We start from the raw sequence: 8,647 nt of genomic DNA on the forward strand, positions 1-8,647 counted from the left end.
CTCGGTACAGGATGTTGATGTTGCTGCCGCCATCTATCAGAACTCGAGAGAAGCGAGCAGCTCGCCTCTCTGTGGCGAAGGTTGCATCCAAAACCAGGGAATAAGAACCAGGTGAGGGCATCACCTCCGGGTGGTCAGCTCTGCTCCAACTGATAGGCTTCTCAGACCAATGCATGAACTCAGGGGTCTCTGATGCTACTGCGTGTACTTCTTGTTGCCGTTGTCGTCTGCTGTGCTTATCGTCGGCCATGCTGGTGAACACGACATAAGCACCATGCTCTTCAGGATACTCGTCTTGTATGGCACCGACTAGCAGAACCGCCGGCTGCTGGGGAGGAGGAGGAGGCGGCGGCCTGGTAGGTGGAGGAGGCAGGAGTCCATTGCCCTTGGCGATCCTAGTGAGCCAGTGGCATTTTCGAGTAGTGTGGTTGGACGGCTTCACACCGCTGTGAAACTTGCAGGGTGCATCAAGAGTCTGCTCGTATGAGAAGGCGGGCAGCCAGTTGGGCTTGCCGCCCTTCTGGCGCTTGGGTAGAGGCTGCCCTTCCGGCTGCTGGTCTTCGACTGTCGCCACCTGCCAGCTTGTGGAAGCCGGCTGCGTGGCCTTGCGCTTGTTGTCGTTCGGTTGCTGACGCCAACTGTTGTTGCCAGCCGGAGTCCGAGGAGCTTGAGGAGCCACTTTGCCCGATGCGTCAACTTGGATCTCCGCCTTCATGGAGGAGTCAGACGTGGCGTACTTGTCTGCTATGATCAGAAGTTCGTCGAGGGTCGCTGGCTCGTCGCAGAGAAGCTTGTGCTTGAGGAGGGTGCCTTCTCGGCACCCGGCAGTGAAGTACTCGATGGCTTGCACATCATGCACGCCCTCGCAAGAGTTGCGCAGCTCGGCCTAGCGCGTGAGGTAATCGCGAGTCGACTCGTTGGGGCCTTGGACGCACAAGGAGAGCTAGCGAGGCTTGGGCGGCCGCTTGTACGTGCTGGTGAAGTTGCGGATGAAGGCTTTCCTGAAATCGACCCAGCTGTTGATGCTTTGGGGCTTCAAGCTGTTCAGCCATGTCCGGGCTGTCCCTTGGAGCATGAGTGGAACGTACTTCACGGCAACGCGCTTGTTCCCGTTGGCGATGCTTACAGTTGTGGAGTAGTCGACCAGCCAGTCCTCCGGCTTCACGGAGCCGGTATACTTGGGGGTATCTCTCGGGAGTGTGACCCCTTTGGGCAAGGGCTCATCTCGGATGCGGGGGCCAAAACAAGGCGGACCCAACTCGTCTTATTCTTCTAGTACCAGGGATTGGTTGAGGCCGTCGATCCGGTGGCGGGCGTCGTTCTCTCGGACTCCTTCCCGGCGGCCAAGGTGGTCACCGAGTGTCGGGTGGTCAACAGGCGGCGGGGAGGCGCGCCTCTCCTTGCGGGGAGGAGGGGGAGGCGGACAGTCGTACCATCGTTCCACTGCTCTTGGGTGGCCGTCTTGGTCGCGCTCGATGGTGATGCGAGTCCGGCTGCGGCTGGCAGCCGGCTCCTTGTCTCTTCTACCGCGGACGCCACGAGTCGGCGTCCGGGATGTCGCGCCTTGATCTCGGTGAGGAGGCGGGTCGTCATTTCGCCGATTGGGCGCTTCAGTGCGGCAACCGGCCTCTTGCTGCTTGGCAGCCGCGTCAAGGAGCTGCTGGATGCGCTCCGTCATGTGGTGATGGTCGTCGCCCTAGAGCTTGTCTAGCTCGTCGGCTGCCGCCTGGGCGGCTCGTATGTTCTCTGCGTGCGTGGCGTAGATGGGACGATCTATCCCGAACATGCTGGCAATGGTCGCGCCGCGCTGCCGGATCAGGCCAATGCGGCTAGGCCCACCAGGATTCGGCGTGCGCTGACGGCACGGTCCATCTCACGCTGGTAGGCTTTCGAAAGGCGTCTCATGATCGCCAGCCTATTGGCGCTTTCGACGAGTTGGACGCGGCGCGCCTCCAGCGTCTCGGCGTCGGCGTCTTCTGGAATGGGTGCAGTCAGGTCTTGCAGCGCTGCCTGTACACTACAAGAAATATGTCAACTTGTGACCTTGACTATTGGTCACTGAAAGGTCATCGTTTTTCATTTGCGACCTTTTTTGACCAAAAACAGAAGGTCAAAAGCTGGCAGTCGTAAACTGAAATTACCGACCTTCTCTGTGAGAAGGTCGTAGATGTTTACGACCAAAATATGCCTACTGTTTTGTTTTGGTCCTAGCAGCCTCCCCAGGCCACGTAGGCATCCGACGTGGCAATCTGATGTGGCACAAGAATCAGCTCGGTCCAATTCGATTTTCTACATGGGCCTAGCCCAACAATTCGGCTTTTTTATATATTTTTTCTATCAATTTTTGATCGGCTTCATGGGCCAAGCCCAACATTGCAACCTTTTTTATTGTTGGGTTGTGGCCTTTTTGTCTAAACGAATTTAGTTTTTCTTTTTTTCCCAAAAGAAGGGTCCACTAGTCAGATGGGTCCCAGTTGTCAGGTTCTGGTAACTGGGTCCCATTTGTCATGTTCTGGTAAGTGGGTCCCATCTATCAGGCTCATATTCTTCATATTTGAATCAGTATTTAAATGGGCAGACAAAAAGCACACATAATACTTCAAATAAGAGCAACCAGATCCTTACAACTATAATACAGTGGCAATCACAGTAATGACTACAAGTGTAATACAATACTTTACAAGCTTTACAAGCAATCACAAACTGGCACCTGCTCCCGTCATGAACATGCCAAACTCACAACATGCCAAACTCGTTGGACTACCATAGTGATATGAACAACATGCCGAACTAGCTGGACAACCGTAGTTAGGGCTGGGAACAAACGAAACGGCCTTCAAGAAAACAGACAACATGCCTTCCTCGGCCGCCCTGTTACATGAATCAGTAGAGAAGAATCAAAAAAATTGGGGCAAATATATTACCAACAGACCATTCAAGAAAAGGATAGTTATTTAGAATGACAACACACAAATTGGGCTAGTACCATGCTTTTTGTTCTCCAGCTAGTTAAAATGAGATACTCTCATACAAGAAAACAATGACACAATATGAAAGTTAACAGTAGGGATGCCATACTTGAAATGAGCAAGCTATTTTGTATTTGAGAAACAAAAAAATGCACCAATAATTTTTCAGAAGGCAACTGAACTTCAGTGCACATATTTAGATAGAAAGAAGGGCTTAAACTATACACATTAATTAGAACAGGATCGAAAAACACCTATGTAAGCTAGAATTGACAAGTACACTGCAGGATTCAATTCGTCTTCCCCATATACAGCAACCAACAGACATCTAACATCATTATTTTACCGCAAAAGATCGGCCCATAGCAATAGAAGCACAAAATTTAAGCACGCAAGCACATTATAGCAGGTAGTAATAGAAGCACAAAATTTGAGCTTGCAAGCACATAATAGCAGGTAGGGAAGTGGGAAGATGAACTAATTTAGATGCCAATTGATATCATACAACACACCTCATCCACATCAATACACATATAAGACAGTTGGACAATGACACAAGCATTTCCACAAACAATTCATGTTGACGATTAAGTTGTGTAATACATAGGGCAATTAGACTAGTGCGAACAAGAAGATAATTTACAAGTTACAAACTATAATAGCAAATGGCCAAATGTTCCAACCAAGATCAACCAGAGCATGCAAGAGATGGAGAGATCCACCATGGACTAAAACAAATTACCACAGACTAGACGTGCAGGTGCATATGCTTGTGAGCAGAAATGGAAGCAAATGTGGGCACCGTAGCAGTAGCACACCCCACATTGAGATCCTTGGCGCTGAACATTGAGAAAAATCAGATCTGCATTTCAGAGTGGAGAGTAATCATTGAGAGCTGCAGTTTAGCCATTTACTGGATGTTTGCGTGAATCAATTAGTTTGATTGATAGAGACTGTACTGCAAACTAATGGTGGGTGCTAAATCTGAAGAGCTAAATAAGAAGAGAGGAAACAGAGCATACCTCGTGTTGTCCTAAAGCAAGCAAACTGCAGAGTTCTGCCGGGCACACCAGAAAGATAATCTACAATTAACAAACCATAATTCGCATATGGCCAAATGTTCTAATTAAGATGAACAAAGGAAACGTGATTTGATTCAGAGGACCCACTACAGCAGACTAAGAAGGAACAAAAAAACATTACCAGGACGAAGGGATGCTCTTGAAACCTCCATGCTTGACCTTTCATATGAGTACAGTAGTCACTGCAAGTGGACGACAAAGAAGAAAGTGATATGCATAAATAACTCATCCATCTGTGTTCATATTTTAATTTCAATAGCATGGTACACCCATAAAGAACAACAGTTTGCTACCTACTAGCAAAGTATAAGACCTGAATCATATAGTATAAATGAATCAAGAAAACAAGAACTGACAACGAGAACTGCATACTAGTGCACCAAATGATCAACAGCAAGCATAGTATATTCACATAAGTTTGCTAGTGTCACAGAATTAAGCAGTGCAGGTAAACATCATCATCGGTGTATAATTGCCAATATAAAAAAACCATGTAGAAATGCCAAGTTACAGAAACTGCATCACAAATATGATTTTCCTTTGGTGTTTGCCATAAAAAAACAGCAGTAGTTGATCATGGAATCAACCAGAGTTTAGCTTATGTAGGGCAGACATAACTGACACAAAAATCATACAGTTCAGATCAGGAATAAACCAAACAAGCAAACATCCAATACAGCTAAACTAAGCACAGAACCACAACATGAAGAGTAAACCAATCACTGTATAGGAGGCTTGGACTGCATACATGGTCGTCCTTGAGGTAGAGGACCATCTTGGTACCCCTATCGAGCTGCTCCCCAGACGTATCACAAGTGACGGTGAAAGAACGACCAGCCTGGGACTCCCACATGTACTGCTCGTCGTTGTTGTGCTTCGTGCTGACGACGACCCTCTCGGCAAGGGAAATGTGGTAGAAGCAACACCGAACTGCTCCTTCTCGGTGGTCTTCTCAGTCCACAGGGAGATGGGGCGCTCCTCAAGGTATTCCATCTGAAAGCAAATTGTATCAAATCAGACAATGAGCAGAAAGAATGTGCAAACCAATACTGTATAGAAAAAAGATTTGAAGAACAGCCAAACATACAGCAATACTGTATCAGAAATAAACTACGAGAACACATAGAAATTCCATTAAGATGCATAATTCCAGAACAACAATTTTTAACAGTTCCATAATGCAGTATTATAATTAAAACAGATATAATGTTTAATTGTAAGAGGCGAGAACCATATAAATTACTAAATACAAGGAAAGCATACATTATCAATTAATAGAGAGGGTCAATCAATAAGGATGAGTTAACCCGTGCATTCCTCATGTATGCATGCATTAGAATATAGTTAACAAAAAGCACATCATTAATTTAATTATTTCACCATCAAATCTGAAGTAATACTACCAATCATAGTTAAAATGGCTGGGACGCAACTCATATCTATAAGCAGGTTCCATACTACAACCAGCACAGATCTGAAATGAGCTGAGTTCAGGTATGATAAAATCCTAGGTGGTTCATCAACTAATCATCATGACAAAGATTAACTGGCATTGACTAAACTCGGCCTTAGTACAAGTGAAACTATGACTACAAGAATAGCACCACCATGACCAGTGGGCTGCTCTGCTTCTGCTAGCAACTACAAGAACGGTAGAACATCAAGCATCAGCGACCGTACGTGTTTCAGAGAAGGGAAATCCCCAAACCCAGCGCCTCCAGAGCGAACCAGATCGGATCCGAAGTGCTGGGTCAGAAGATGGGCGGTGGCACAGATGAAGAGGGAAGCGAGAGGGGAAGGGGACCTGGAAGGGTTCCATGGAGTCGGAGCAGCCGAGCCGCCGCCGGCTCCCTCCTCGCGCGGAGCGGAAGAGCGGCGTCAAATCCCACCCACCGCACGGTTGTGTCGTCGCCCGAGAAGAAACGCAGGGGGCACCTCCCACAGTGCACGATTGTGGGGAAGGAGAAAACCTCCAGCACCTCCGTCGCGGCCAAGCTCGAATCCCGTGACGACGAGGTGGAGGGGCGCGTATGCACTGTGGCCGTCGCGGATCTCGGAGAGCCTTCTGACCGGCTCCATCTTGGGCCTATGTAGGGAAAGAAGGTGAGGGGGAGGGTGGATTTCACCGGCAGAGGGTGAGGGAATTGAAGGGGACGGCGGTGGAGGGAGAGAGGGCAACGGCGGCGGAGGGTGAGGGAATTAGTGCGCGCAACAGCGGCGCCGTCGTGCTCTGGGCGCGATCGTAGGAGGGGATGCAGAGCCAGCGTAGAGGGTACGGTGCCAGCCATGGAGATGAGGCTGCGGTGCCGGCCATGGAGCGAAGAGAGGAGGAGGGCTGCGCGACCAAGCGCGAGGATGGATTTGGGGAATCGAGGGGAGAGGGTGGGTGAGCGGTGGGTGGGTGAGTGGGGGTGGCGGCGGGTGGGGATCTGGGGAATCGAGGGGAGGGTGGGTGGGTGGGTTAGGGTTTTTGATCTCAGGAGAAGCTCCACCGTTGGATAGGTGCATGATGGATGGCTCAGATTGCGTCCAATTTGGTGATCCGCATGAAGGCAGTTCCTCCCGTCTTATTGGCCGGTTGTCTTGCACTTGAATCTCAAAATTTCAGACCCAAAACTCTGATTTTGTTAAACATAATAATGACATAGTTTGTCAAAATGATCTCATTTTTTGCATAAGTGTGCATCTTGGAATGGCAAACAACGGCATAGTTCGACAACTTTCATTTTCTTTGCACAAAACAATTATTTTCCATTTTCCGAGTGCATAAAAAGGTTTTTTGTGAAGAAGCTACCAAATATTTGTTCTAAAATAGCACAACTCCATTTTTCCAAAATATTAGACCATATTTTATGTAAAATTGACCAAATAGTTACATGTCAAAAGTTTTTGATCCACCTCTTATGAAAAAAAACAACGTTCACCCATTGGGTAGGAAGCGGGGCAAATTTGAGCAACACCTACCTCATAGTTTGTTGAAATGATCATATATTGTGCACAAGGGTGCATCTTGGAATTCCAAACAATGTTCGCTAAGGGAGTTTTCATTTTCTTTGCATGGAAATTTCATTTTCCATTTTCTGAGTGCCCGAAATGAGTTATTTTGTGAAGGACCTACCATATATTTGTTGCAAAAATGGACAAAATAAATTTTGTAAAATACTAGGCCATATTTAATGCACAATTGACCAAATGGTTGGGTGTCAAAAGCCTTGATCCACCTCTGGTGAAAAACAACAATTTCTGCCGATTCACTAGGAAGCGGGTCAAATTTGAACTGCAGCTGCCTCATAGTTTGCTCTTTATTTTTTACAAAAATCATTTATAGGTAAATAAGTATCTATTTAATAAGAGAAACATCAAAAGTTTTCCAAGTTTCAACAACTAGCTTGGAACAGTCAAGCCCGCCGTTTTAACCGCATTTTGAAATGGGCATAAAAAATTCAAAAAAATATCAAAAAATTGGAAAACCTTCGCATTGTGTCATTATATGTGACAAAGTTGCCAGAAAAATAATAAACTTGTAATACGGAAATTATTTTAAAAAAGTGTTCTCAGAAACGAGCTATCATGCGTGAAGATTCATGGCTTTCAAGCCAAATGATCAATCTTATGGCCACAATCATGGCATAGTTTATTCAAATGATCTCATATTGTGCACAATGGTGCATCTTGTAATTCCAAACAATGTTTCATAAGGGAGTTTTCATTTTCTTTGCACGGAAAATTCATTTTCCATTTTTCGAGTGCCCGAAAAGAGGTTTTTTTCTGAAGGACCTACCATATATTTGTTTGAAAACTGGGCCTAATCAATTTTCTAAAATACTAGGACATATTTAATGCACAATTGACCAAGTGGTTGGGTGTAAGAAGTTTTGATCCACCTCTCGTGAAAAAGACAAATTTCCGCCGATTCAGCAGGAAGCGGGTAAATTTCAACTGCAGCTGCCTCGTAGTTTGCTCATTATTTTTTTTCAAATATCATTTCTAGGTACATAAGTATCTAATTAATCAAAGAAACACAAAAAAATTCCAAGATTCAACCACTAGCTAGGAACGGTCATTCCCGCTGTTTTGACCGCATTTTGAAACGGGCATAAAAAATTCAAAAAAATCAAAAAATTGGAAAACCTTTGGATTGTGTCATCATATGTGACCAAGTTTCCAGGAAAAATAATAAACTTGTAATACGGAAATTATTTTTAAAAAGTGTTCTAAAAAATGAGCTCTCATGCGTGAAGATTCATGGCTTTCAAGCCAAATGATTAATCTTATGGCCACATTCATGGCATAGTTTGTTCAAATGATCTCATATTGTGCACAAGGGTGCATCTTGGAATTCCAAACAATGTTGCCTAAGGGAGTTTTCATTTTCTTTGCACGGAAAATTCATTTTCCATTTTCTGAGTGCCAGAAATGAGTTTTTTTTGTGAAGGACCTACCATATGTTTGTTGCAAAATTGTACCAAATCAATTTTCTAAAATACTAGGCTATATTTAAAGCACAATTGACAAAATGGTTGGGTGTCAAAAGTTTTGATCCACCTCTGGTGAAAAAGACAAATTCCCGCCGATTGAGTAGGAAGCTGGTCAAAT

The 8,647-nt window shown here is 45.7% G+C and overlaps 1 long non-coding RNA gene across 1 annotated transcript; it reads right to left on the reverse strand.

The window, feature by feature from the left end:
• Positions 1-2,588: 2,588 nt before the first annotated feature.
• On the reverse strand, positions 2,589-6,420 carry LOC123125291 (uncharacterized). The gene is made up of 5 exons (XR_006461377.1): positions 5,856-6,420; positions 4,800-5,044; positions 3,992-4,233; positions 3,712-3,831; positions 2,589-2,871 (listed from the first exon to the last, which is right to left on the reverse strand). It is a non-coding gene; the product is annotated as an uncharacterized lncRNA (long non-coding RNA).
• Between the last annotated feature and the right edge of the window lie 2,227 nt (positions 6,421-8,647).

This window comes from Triticum aestivum, chromosome 5D (assembly GCF_018294505.1).
Source record: "Triticum aestivum cultivar Chinese Spring chromosome 5D, IWGSC CS RefSeq v2.1, whole genome shotgun sequence".
Taxonomy (NCBI): Eukaryota; Viridiplantae; Streptophyta; class Magnoliopsida; order Poales; family Poaceae; genus Triticum; species Triticum aestivum.